Genomic DNA, 13,886 nt, shown 5'->3' on the forward strand with positions numbered 1-13,886 from the left:
TAGGTATCACAAGGGATAAGAACCTAGAAGTAATGCTACCCAATGCCAGAAGTCTAAACTGCAAGAGGCATGCAGTCCAAACTCTCCTCAGCATGGAGAATGTTGATATCTGTTCTGTAACAGAAACCTAGGTCAAGGCTCACAAGAGCACCCTAACACTACCAGGTTACACCTGATACCATGCTTTACAGCCCCAAAACATGGAACAAACTACAAAAGGAGGGTGACTATCAATATTTGTCAAGGATAACCACACCCCCAGGTTGGTGCTACAGCAAGAAGCAGCATGGACTATCCACGGGCAAGTAACAGTGGCTAAAACTGCCTCCCAGTTAGTAGCCTGCTACAGACCACCCTCCTAACTCCAGGAACCGCACTTGGCCTACTTCAGAACACATGAAAATATCAAGGTCTCTCCAAACAACATTATATTGGGCGACTGAAAATACTCAAACATAGACTGGGAGCATTATTCGAGCTCCAGCACCCTAGGCCAAAGGTTCCTAGAATTCATAAACCAAAATGCTATGGAACAACTTGTCACCACTCCCACAAGAGGGGTAAACATACTGGACCTGATAATCATCAACATGGGGACTCTATGCCCAAGATGAGAAGTGTATCCCTCACTGGTAAGATCAGACCATAGAGTAATCTCACTGGATATTCACATCCTGACCCCAGTCCCTGGGCAGAAAACCACAGTGAAAAACATGTGTAAAGCAAATGTTGCACTCCTCCAAACTGAGGTGAATCCATTAAAGGCCTTGTGCCTGTGGAAAATATGGGCCAGACCTTAGAACCCTTTATAAATGCATTCTATGAACACATTCAGGAATGCATGGATTATGCAATCCCAAATAAAACCAAGACCCAATCCCATACATGCAGGCATCTGGCCTGGTGGACCCCAGCCATTACCAAACCATGCAAGAGAAGGAGGAAGCTACTACATGATAGAGCAAAACCCAAAAAGGGAAGTAATCACTGATCAGTATTATGGTAAAAAAATATGGCCACACATAAAATCCTCTAAGGCCAGCTACAACATGTTGAATCTGGGAATCTTGAGGCAATGTTACACCTGCCTCATGTACACAGACAACCCCCAACAAATATATGTGAGAGATGCAACTATTTAGCCAAACTGGAGGCTGAGCTCTCTGAACTCAGTACTGGCAAAAACAGTCAGGAGGAGAAGGTAAGCACACACACCACAAACCCAGTCTCACATAGACCTATCACAACTGCAAACCAAACACATAAACACACAAAAACATTCCCGGAGGCTCTAATTAAAACCTACCAAAACAACAGAGGCCTCCAAAGCAGACACCCAAGCAACCACTACCTCAAAACATAGCACATGCAACACATAGTTCACAAAGTCAGTGTGCCAAACAGTCACAGCCCTTAAGGCCAAACAACATGCCTGATACACTTGTAATAGGTGACTCCATAGTCAGACACACTGATGTCCCGCTCACCAGACTGAACAAGGAAAAGGTTACAGTAAGCTGCCTGTTGGGCACTAGAATCCGCCACATAACACAAGCACTCAGGTCACTACAAAGCAAGTACAAATATGACTCAGTCATTGTCCATGCCGGTGTGAATGACCTGAGACATACCTCCCTGGACTACATGAAAAGAGACCTAGAGGAGCTCTCTGATCATGTAGCCCAGGCTGTTATGACCATGACCCTGAGCAGCATCTTACCCTCACCAAGAATTATGCCACAGTCCAAACACAGAATGATCAGCTTTAACAGTTGGCTCAATTACTGGTGTCATTCTAAGGGGATCCAATGTCTGTCTGCTCGGGATGACATGCTTGACAAGCCACGCTGCTTCGCAAGGGATGGCTTGCACCTGTCACCCGTGGGCTTCCGGATATTGGCCAAGGCTCTTGCCACCTCCATAGTGCCTTTTTTAGGCAAGGCTCAAAAGAAAAACCCACCTCCCTAGAAAACACAAGTGGAAAAAACTAAGGGTAATGCTGCTCAATGCCAGAAGTCTAAACCTCAAGATGCACGCTCTCGAGGCCCACCTCAGTATGGAGAACATCGATGTCTGTGCAGTGATGGAAACCTGGTTCAAGGCTCCTGAGAGCACCCCAGCACTACCAGGTTATACCTCATATCATGCTTTTCGGCCCCAAAACTTGGACCAAACCACAAAAGGAGGGGGAGTAGCCATATTCATCAAAGATACCCACACCTCCAGGTTACTGGTAACGCACGAAGCATCGGAGACCATCCATGTGCAACTAACCGTAGGCAAAACGGCCGTACAGTTTGTAGCATGCTACAGACCACCCTCTCAAACTCAGGAACCCCACTCAGCCTTCCTGAAGACACTGGAGAGTATGAATGTCTCTCCAAATACCATCATATTGGGAGACGTCAACTACCCAAACATAGACTGGGAGCATTACTCAAGCCCCAACACCCTAGCCCAAAGGTTCCTAGAATTCATAAACCTTGACCTTGCAAAAACACAATACCCCACTCGGGCATCATAGACAAGCTCACCAGCTCAAATGTAAACCCATATGTCATAAGATGGGTTGCAAACTGGCTCAAGGACAGAACCCACAAGGTCAGAATTGCTGGAGCCATGTCAGACTCGTAAGCCAGTCACAAGTGGTGTCCCACAGGGCTCTGCCCTGGGACCCCTCTTGTTCGGCATTTATTTTTCCGAGGTGCAAGCAAACATAATAGGATTGTTGCAGAAAAAGTTTGTAGATGACTGCAAACTGGGCGCCATAATTGATACTCCAGCGGACACAAGCATCCTTTAGAAAGGCCTCATAGAAATGGATAACTGGTGCCAGAGCCATGGCCTTAAACTGAACGGCAAAAAATGTATAGTCATACCCTTTGGGAAAAACAAAATACCCACAAATTACCACATAGGTGGTAATCCATTAAGTATGGTAGAAGTAATCAGGGACCTAGGGACACAAGTTGACAGTAACCTCTCATTTGACACTCACATTGCCAAGGTGACTAGGAAGACCTTCTATATTGGCCACCTTATCATGAAAGCATTCACATCTAGATCAAGAGAGGTCATTGTGCCCCTATACTCTTCACTTATCAGGCCTATAATTGAGTACAATGCCCCATTTGGGATGTACCTTACCCGACACCTGCAGCAGTTAGAAAGACCCAAAAGTACCTCACCAAGAGGATAAAGGGTCTCAAACATTTGTCATATGCTGCCCGGCTGAAGAAACTCCAGCTCTATTCAGTCACATACCGCCTACTCAGAGGCGATCTATGCCTGACGTACAAGACCATGTCCAATCCGGAATTAATGGACATGCTCCACCTCAGAAAATCCAAATCCATCAGAGCCATGAGAGCGAGAGATTTGAACCTCAACACAGAAATAAATAGGATGTGCTGGAGGGACAGATTCATAACCCAGAGGCTCCCTACACTCTGGAACAGAATCCCAGTCCATGTAGGCAGAGGCCCTCACTGACTCTCTTCAAGAGAAATCTTGACAAGTGGATGGGAGATTGTAGGTTTACACCGGGGGTCATCTCTGTGTCACTACTAGACAGAGGCACAGTAAACTAAACCATAAATGGGCATAATATTCACATTCCAAGGGGTGGCGAAAGCCACACACACTCTGGCTAGGCTTATAAATGCCCTAGGGCAGATAGCCTAATATGAACCTATGAAGATACAAATTGTACAGGACACTAAGGATAATCACAAGGCTTTCTTAACGGATGGTAGGAACCTTGGTGGAAATTCACAGATATGCTCAGAATTACTCCAAAATTACAAACAATACACCAAACCCACACACATTGCCAACATCCAACCTGACAGGTTCAGTGCAAACCCCCCCCCCCCCACCAAAATGCAGAGTACTGGTCCCCTGACATTGCAGATACTGAGGTAACAGCCAGCGTCCCCAAAGCAAAACATACAGCATCAATGGTACCAGATGGTGTCCTGGGCTGCGTCCAACATGAACTCCAAGAAGAATGGAACACCAAATAAAACTACTGCTCAATCTCGGCCTTACCACAGGATATGTACCCAAAGAGCAGTGTACAGCAACAGTGGTCCCTCTCCACAAAGGTGGTGCCTGAATGGATACTGCAAACTATCACCCCAGAATCCTGACTAGCTTGGTCTGCAAAGCTATGGAAAGGATCATCATGGACCTCAGAAATAAAAATATTGGGGACCTACAGACACTGGACCCTACCCAGTGTGGCAAGGGCAGATCCTGCCCCTTAAACATGTTTGACTCATTTGAAACAGTCACCAAGGCCATTGATGAGGGGAATGTGGTCCACACAGCCTATCTGGACCTTCCAAAAGCCTTCCATACAATACCCCACTTGTTCATTATAGAAACTGGACGAACACATTACATGATGTACATTCCTCTTTTGAAAGACTGATGATGTCAGCACCCTATAAGTATAGCAGGAGAAGGGAAACCTCCCAGTAATGCGAATAGCGCGCTCCGCTAATGCGTCTCCCTCAAGTGTCATAACATAGTTAGGTAGGGGTTTGAATCCTGCAACTGCTCAGTGTGTGTGTGTGTGTATGTGTGTGTGTGTGAGTGTGTGTGTGTGTGTGTGTGTGTGTGCGCGTCTTTGGGGGGGATTTAGGGTGTGTGCAATTTTCTTGGCAAGAAATGGCCCTTTTGGCAACTGGAAGAACACACTACATGATGTACATTCCTCTTTTGAAAGACTGATGATGTCATGGCTCTGGCACCAGTTGTCTGTTTCTATGAGGCCCTTTTGGAGGATGCTTGTGTCAGCTGGAGAGTCGATTATGGTGCCCAGTTTGCAGTCATCTGCGAACTTGGTCAGCCACAGTCCTTCCGTGTTGGCCTGTACCTCCGAGAAATATATACCGAACAAGAGAGGTCCCAGGACTGAGCCTTGTGGGACGCCACTTGTAACTGGTTTGGAGTCTGACATGACTCCAGCAATTCTAACCATGTGGGTTCTGTCCTTGAGCCAGTTTGCAACCCATCTAGTGACATAGGGGTTTATATTTAAGCTGGTGAGCTTATCTATAATGCCCGAGTGGGGTATTGTATCGAAGGCTTTTGCGAGGTCCAGGTAGGCTGTGTGGACCACCTTCCCCTCGTCAATGACCTTGGTGACTGTTTCAAAGAAGTCAACCAGGTTTAAGAGGCAGGATCTGCCCCTAACAAAGCCAAACTGGGTAGGATCCAGTGTCTGTAGGTCCCCAATATCTTTATTTATGAGGTCCATGATGATCATTTCCATAGCTTTGCAGACCAAGCTAGTCAGGCTTATGGGGCGATAGTTTCCAGGATCCGTTGAGGCACCACCTTTGTGGAGAGGGACCACTGTTGCTATACGCCACTCTTTGGGTACATATCCTGTAGTAAGGCTGAGATTGAACAGTAGTTTTATGTTTGGGTTTAGCTCTTCTTGGAGTTCATGTAGGATGCAGCCCGGGACACCGTCTGGTCCCATTGATGCTGTGTTTTTTGCTTTGGAGAGGGCAGCTCTTACCTGAGCATCTGAGATGTCAGGGGGGCAGCACTCTGCTGGGACAGATATTTGCCCTTTTGGTGGGGAGGGGGTGGAGTTTGTGCTGAACCTGTCAGCTAGGATGTTGGCAATGTCTGTGGGTTCGGTGTATTCTTTGTCAGTTTGGACTAATTCTGAGCATATCTGGGAATTCCCACCCAGGTTCCTAACATAACTAAAGAAAGCCTTGTGATTATCCTTAGTGTCCTGTGCAAGTTTTCTCTCGAAGCTGGCCTTAGACGATTTTATGAGTGCCCGTAGTTTTTTGCTAATACTGATCAGAGACATGCACACATGGGCACATGCACACTCCTCAGTACATGAGATACAAACACACACACACAAACACACCTGCAATCCAACACATAACAATACTGTTTGAGGGTATTATTACTATTATTATCATTAGTATTAAAAGTATTGTTATTACACACTCACCAGCATGGATTGGCTGCCTTGCTGTTACTCCTGAGTGACCTGCACAAATAAGACAGTTATTGTCAGTGGGGACAACTGTGCCATTGATACTGTGAGTATGATACAGTACAGTAGTACAACAGTTGGCTTTCACAGGTTTACTGCTGATATTGAGAATATAAATCTTGCACAATAATGTCCAGGATAACAGCTACAAACACAGTACACATCTCACACATGCATAAACTACCAGTGCAGAAAACAGTCAACTACAGATATGGCATGTTACCTGCACACTCCATGCCCACATGCTGGGTGGCTCCAGCCTCCATCATTACACACGTCTGTGGATGTTGTTGTTGTTGGGCTGGAGCCACAACACTTAGGAGGAGCTCCTCCAGTCTGGTTAGGGGGGGTGTATAGGTGCCCCACCACCTGTGGCAAGCTGTTGCCTGTGGATATCAGACGCACGCTGACGGACATTTCTAATTAAATCACTGCAGTGATGGCGTACCTGCTCATATGTCCGGTTATGCATGCCTATGTCATTTACCTGACGGACAAGGTCTTGCCACAGTGCAGCCCTCTCCTGCTGGTTCTGGCTGGTCCGGGAAAAGAGTCTTGAAAAAATCCCGCACCAGGCTCTGGTGTATCTCCTCATCCTCTGCTGCCAAATAACATCCTGGAAGGAAAATCAAAATATGTGAGCAAGTAACATGGCACACATAATACTCTACTGTACTGATATCACTGAACTGCCATATATAGCATCTGTCTGTCTATCAGCGGATACACATGTAAATTACCACAGTGCCTGCCACACTCCTTACAACAAACTAGTATACACCAGCACTCAGCACACTGTTTGAGGTCCAATGCACAACCTCACACTGGGGGTATGTATTAAGGTAATGGATGGGGAATATTGTCATCCCATGCAATGCACAGTTACAATTTCAATGGTAATACACCCTAGTCTTTGCAGCCATACCCCTACCTAGACCGCAGTCATATACATGGAACCACAGCACAACATATGGCAATGTATCCCAATAACTGACACATCTTTCTCTGGCCTCACACCAAGGACACACACTACCATGACAGACACAAAGTCATGCTGAGCAATCACACCATTACAGACTTTGCACACAGTCAGTGGCACACTCATTCCACCTCACATAGTTGGTATTGCAATGAGTACATGTGTGTGTGCATTGTGTCATAGGTAGGTAGTATGCTATTGGCCCTGTGCCTACGGCAGCATACTGTTAGCAACCTTCAACTACATATGTATGTCCAGCCTTCACTAACAGTTGCAGTATGTCCCTTGCCCTATGCACATCTTCATATAAATATAGATACAGACTGCTAACACATATGGAGGGTTCACAGTATGTAGATTATTAGATTATGTACTTTACATTACCCTTGTTTCTGACTGCTGTTTTGGATGGCTTGCTGCTGGCTGGCTTGCTGATGGTTTTTCCTTTTTATTATTTTTTTTTTGGTCTCTCTCTCTCTGTCTCTCTCTCTCCCTTCAGTTGCTGCAATGATATTACTGCATGTGTGGACTGGGAGTACAGGCTGCTTTTGTAGGTATCTGCACATGTGCATGTGATGGCCTCTGCACCAATTGTTAGCCAGCATTTACTAATTGCATGCAGCCTGCTGTGTGGTAATTGCAGTTCTCACTCTGATTTCAGGACAGTGCTATAAAATGTTAGGTTAGGTAGGCGTAGCCCTTTCAGGTTTTCAAGGTGGGGACCATGCTGGTTTGCTGTGGACACTGTTCTGTGAGTGTAAAGGTTGGTATGTCTCTCATATCTAAGGCTGTGTTGTAGGCACTGAAATGCATGTTGTACTGAAACCTGACTGTTGCTTCTTCCAGTTCATTCTTCTCAGTGTGTATGTTAACTGACACCTAATAATACTAATGCTGTTTACATGGGAGTATGTGCTTTCCTGTGGGACTTGTGGATTAACTGATATACAACAGTAGCTCTTGCAATTTGTTGCTATGGCTTCACTATTTAGCCTTTTACATTCACTCCTTGAAGGCCTGCTAAGTGTCTTTACTGGAATGTGTTGCTATGGCTTTCCTATTTTCCATTTACATTCATTCTTTGTAATGCATGATATATTTCTTTCAGCAGCAATTCCTTATATGTTTGATATGGTTTGGTGGTACTGCATGCAGTCTGCTAAGGCCAAGGTGTGGGGTTTGACACCTACAAGGGTATCTTATTTTGCTGCTGAGCAGTAGTGGGGCCTTGTACTTTGTACTAACAGTTATGAATATCAGGCACATGCAGTGCTTGTAAACTGCTATACTGTCCTTATTTTATTAGATGGCTACATCCTTTGATATTTCTGGGTTGTACTCCTACATGAGGGTGTGCTTGTGGAAGCAATTGTACAGCTATTCACAGAGTGTGTGACAGCAGACAGAATGATGTGCCTGTGAGTTTCCGACACTTGCAGGCCTCAGATACTCTCAGGTGTATATTTTAGCAGCCTCAGGGAATGGTACATATCAGTGGGAAATACCCGTGATATATTTCAGATATTCTGCAGTTGTGACTGTGGGGTATTTTGAGCATATGTATTACTACACCATTTCTGACATGCAAGTAGTGTGTACTTTAACTAATTGAGAGTTACCATTATGTGGGATTCTACTGTTAGTACATTTCACAGGGAGTCAGTGGGGCACAGTTAACATTTGTTTGCAAATCAGGAACATCCCTGTAAATCAGTCGCAGTTGCGAGGTCTGGCCTCTTACCTATTCAAATATGGCAGTGTTTATCCTGCTCTGATAGTGTGTGTGTGGTTTGCAAGGTGCTACTGTCACATTATTACCTACTAGCATGGCTGTTTCTCTTATCACACTAATGTAATGCAATTCCACAAGAATTGCCAGTAAAGATACAAGAAAAGCTTTGTGTAATAGCCTTCCTATATTCCCTTTACATTCAGTCCTACTATTTCATGATATATTGCTTTCAGCACAAAGTTCTTGTATATCAGTCATGGCTTAGTGGTAAGTCATACAGACTAGTGTTTCCAAGGTCCTGGGTTTGAGACTGACAGAGGAATTTTATTTTGCTGCTGAGCAGACTACAGGCCTTGTCATTCAGAGTGACTAAGGCACTTTTAAGCAGTTGTAAGCGGGTTAGCACTGGTTTGCACGGAGCTCACGCATGCGCAGTGCCGCCTAGCTTCGCGCACACACGCTTAGCTAAGAGCGCACAAGTGCACACCCGCTGACTACTGCTTACTCTCGCGCACATCCGCGCTAATTTCTTTGAAAGAAAAGAAAATGGGGAGATAGGAAAGTGGTGAAAAAGGGGCACAAAGAGGGTAGGACAGTAGGAAACAAGCTCGGGATTTGCAGGAAGGATGTAGGAAAGGCCCATAGCTGCCCATTTCTTTATAAGCAACAGCTGTGCATATGTGTGTAATTTGGTGTAAAATTTGAAACCTTCCACCCCTGAGAGAGGGGTGAGGACAACAAAATATGTTGTACAGCCAATTGTAATTACCAGATGACATGTCCAGCAGACATGTCTGCAAAATGGGCAGCTATGTATGGGACGTAATTTTTTTGTGGGAACAGAGTGCCCTTTTTTTATTTTTTTTTCAGGTGAGAGTGGAATGTGAGGTACAGGAAGTAGATATTTTTGGGGAGGTAGGTTTGGGAGGTTAACAGACAAGACAAACAAGACGCATACAGGGGCGGAGTATGACACGTGGGGGGTGAATACAATTGACGGGGACGGATGTTTGGATATTGCGAGCCCATGAGCCCACAGATGGCAACAGCGGAACTGAGATCACCACCCATGGGCAGTTGCCACTGCGCCTTCACTGCCCAGAACAGGGCTGTGCTGGGGGCTGTGTAGGACGGGCAGGCACACCCGTGAGTTGCGCTACCTGTGCCTCAAGCTAGCGTAGGGGTTCAAGCACAGAATGAATTATCTCGCTACGCACCACAGACCGGGCACTTTGAAGGGTGAGTGGACATTCTCCTCCGGCCATGCTTGCAGAGGGGGGGATGAGCCCCATCCCCTGCAGCACTTCCACCCGAAGGTGGCACAGGGCCACCGGAGGAGGTTCCGGCCTGGGCACTAGTGCCAGGTGCACTCGCCAGCTGAGGTGGGAGAGGTGGGTCCACTGGAACCCGCCTTCCCTGTTGTCCTATGTTTAGCAATATTTTATGACATTTTGGATTAGTAACAAACAATACCATTCAAAATTAGTTGTAACAGCATGCATCAGTATTCCCATTAACCAAACACCCATGAATTCCAAACATTGAACAGCAAGCATAACACATGCATATTTTGAACAACAGTACACAATCCAACAGCATGCAGAGTTGATTGATGGCAACAGGCCATCAGGTTTGGATATGTGAACAGGGCACATGCATCAACGTACATGCAAATATGTATGAACCAACAGGACAAATGTCCATGGGAATTAATTGTGAATACACATACCCAGTTTGGTGTGGAATGGCAGTATTTGTGAAAATAGGATAGGGTGAAGAAATATTTCATTAACAACTTCAACTACCTATACATATGCTGTACATTTCTAGTAGCTGCAGATATATATACTCTACAGGTCTTAGTACAGTTTCCTATATGTAACCTTAGGAATGTTGGTGATGGGACTGTTACTGCTACATTAATATACATTGCATTTTTATTCATACACATTCATATCTGGCTGTGTTCAGGTACAGCATCCTGCTACATTTGATTTATGTGGCTCTACACAACTGTGGATGTTCAGTATTTCATACAACCATACTGTCTCCATATTGCAAGGGTACAGCAACATATCCAAATGACACATTCCAGCTTCAGTACTTTATTATACCCATTTCACTCTTTGGTTGCGGCTGTCTCATTCATTTCATTATGTACTGACTGCAGTATAACTTTATTCAAGACTTATTACAGCTGTCTTGGTCGATTCATACCTCTTTCTCACACTCTCACTTGTTTTATTTTTACAATTCAAGATGGTAGGCGTTATTAACATTTCTTACTTGGTTACAACAATCCTTTCCAACAGACTCACTTGTTTCACATGGCATATTTTAAAAGGGGATGTATTTGACACATGTCTATCGTGTTTAGCTTGTTTACCAGTAATTTTCAGGCTGAAGCAAGTTATCTGATATTACAATACAGGTGGAAAATCTCTGTTTCAGACTTGTTTAATATTTATTTCTGGATTACAGGCTGCATCACTTATCTAATCATACAGTACTAGCAGAATCTTTCTTCTAGTGTTGTTTGAACTTTATTAATATGTCACAACACTGAACTCTTTTACAAGCTGTCTCACTTATATTCTATAACAATTGCAGCAAAATAATTACTAACCTGCCTGGTGGGGCAACCGCACCAGCCTATCATCATAGGCTCGCCGATTCACGGAACCCACACCTGCAGCTGTAATATAAATGAAGTAATATTGGAACATACATCTCCATAATATCAGCTAGGATAACTTCTTACATACTTAATTACATGGATACTTACTCAGTAGTGGAGCGCTGGGCATTTGCCGGGCCTCCTGGATCCAACGGTTCAGTTGGTCCTGCTTTCGTCTCTTCAGGTCCGCATGGTGGTGATGGACCTGTTCACCAGTCCTTGGTATGCCTGTGGCACTGGTGAGATCATGTGCCAACCAGTTCCACGCCTCTGCCTTGTATGCACCCCAGGGAACCTGGCCCTGCATGAGTTGAGCCTCATGATCGTGGACTAGGAGCCAAACCATATATTTGGACTCCTCAACACCCCACCTCTCTGCTCGGAAGCGACTGCCCTCTCCTACACCTGCCATCCTGACTGCAAATAGGTTCCACAATCAGTTATGCTGCGTATTCCCGCCTATGGGGCTTATATATGCTGTTTTTCCCGCACATATCTGTGATTGGCCATTTTGGAAATGTATCAGCTTAAGAAAACCTGCTTTGTCATGCTTCTATTTCCATTCATTCCTATATATATGCTAATACTGCATTTCTCAGTACAACTGTCATGGCTTAGTGGTTCAGTACTTTGACTATGATGCACAGTATCCTGGGTTCGAGCCTGGGCATTGCTTTTTTTTATTTTACTACTGTCTAGACAGGCTAGGAGGTGTGTCTATGTAAAGGTGGCTTTGATACAGCTTGCTCAACGTTGCCCACCGGTAAGCCAGTTGGCGCGCTGCGCAGCTCCACGCAAATGGGTTATGCTGGTTAACCCATTATTTGGCTATGAGCACGCATATTACGCTGTGTGAAATGTTGCTCAACTACGGGCACACAGTTTCAGCGTGTTAAAGCACTTCTCAACTCCGGGCACTCATATTACACCTGTTAAACCACTGCTCACCTGCGGGCAGTCATACTCAGCTTGTTAGAGCACTGCTCAGCTATGGGCACTTATAAATTTTTTTTTTTATTGTGTCAGATTTCTTCAAAAATACATGGCCCATTTCATTACATTTTACTTAAATTATAGTTTTTTATATATATATATATATATATATATATATATGTCAGGGGATTGTTTTGTGCTTATTTCACTAAAAATAGAAAATGATGCTGTTGGGGCTCGAACTGTGACTACCTCCTCTTTGGCCGACGTCTCTACCGCTACGCTATTGCTACTTGGCTTAATTTGCATATTTAGATCTTATATGCTTTTCCAATGACTGCTAACTGTGGTTGAGCGAAGGGCACACCCGTGCAAACGAGCGCAATTACGGGCAAACATTTTTGAAATTATAAAAAAAAAATTAAACTGTTGATTTTTACATTTTACATTACAGTTGGGTTTATAGTCTGTGGGGGCATGTGTGCTGTTGTGTTTCTTGACATTTCCGCGGACTCGCTCGTGGGAGTTTACTTTCAGGACTGTGACTCTTCTGGGGGCGTGTCCCTTTGCAGAACTCGCTGTGTGGACACGCCCCCTACTTTCCTACACGGACCGTGTTAGCCTAGGGTGTGATTCAGCATGCCCTCATGAATATGCATGGCATGCTGACATCACACCGTTTAACTGAAGCCTCCGTGTAAGACATATTAACTCTTACACAGAGGTTTCGTGAATCCTGCCCATTGTATTAACATACAAGTTACAGTCTCACATTTCAAAGCTATGAAGAATACAGTTTATATTCAGAAATATATACAAATATGTTACAGTTTCTCTTATCAAACCTATAGGTGCAGCTATAAACAGAGTATCTGCAGAGATGTTATAGTTTCTCTTTTCAAACCTTTTAGTGTAAGAGGTAAGTCGTTGTGAATAAAAATTGCAGGGATATGGAAGTAGATTATGCTTTAGTCAGGGTTAGAGCAAGGACATAACCAGTGAGTTTTAAAATACTGGGTTAGATTTTTTTTAACTGAATAAGGGAGGGGTTCAGAGTAAGGTCAGATGGGAGCAAATCCCAGGTTTTGCCTACTGAATTTGCAAACAAAGATTCTCCAGATAGGTTGTTACCGTTAACAGATTGAACCAAAAGTTTTGTAGTGGAATGAAGTGGCCTAGCGTTTTTGTAAGGATGGATAATGTTTTTAAGGGAGGGCATTTTTTCTGGATGGTTAATAACCTTGAATGCTACAGTAAGTTGATTATATTAAATTAGCCTGGGGAGTTCTAGCCATCCTAAGAGGTTTAGGTTTTGACAGTGGCGTGTCCTGTAGAGAGTTCCTGTGGCAAAACTGGCAATTTGATTGTAGCAGCTAGAGAGTTTGCTGAGATCAGTTTTGTTCAAGTTAGTGAGTATTGGTGAGACATTGAGTAGAGTTGATAGCAGATGGGTACAGGCAATGGCAGTCCTAGCTAGAGGGGTGAAAAAATGTTTGTTTTTGTATAGGGAGCCAAGTTTTTTATTAACAGT

At 44.4% G+C, this 13,886-nt stretch overlaps 1 protein-coding gene across 1 annotated transcript in view; it reads left to right on the forward strand.

The window, feature by feature from the left end:
* Window positions 1–13,886, forward strand: part of PRKAG2 (protein kinase AMP-activated non-catalytic subunit gamma 2) — a 3,182,689-nt gene that overhangs the window by 1,203,568 nt on the left and 1,965,235 nt on the right.

Source organism: Protopterus annectens, chromosome 3.part1 (genome assembly GCF_019279795.1).
Source record: "Protopterus annectens isolate FY-2018-M chromosome 3.part1, PAN1.0, whole genome shotgun sequence".
Lineage (NCBI taxonomy): Eukaryota > Metazoa > Chordata > Ceratodontiformes > Protopteridae > Protopterus > Protopterus annectens.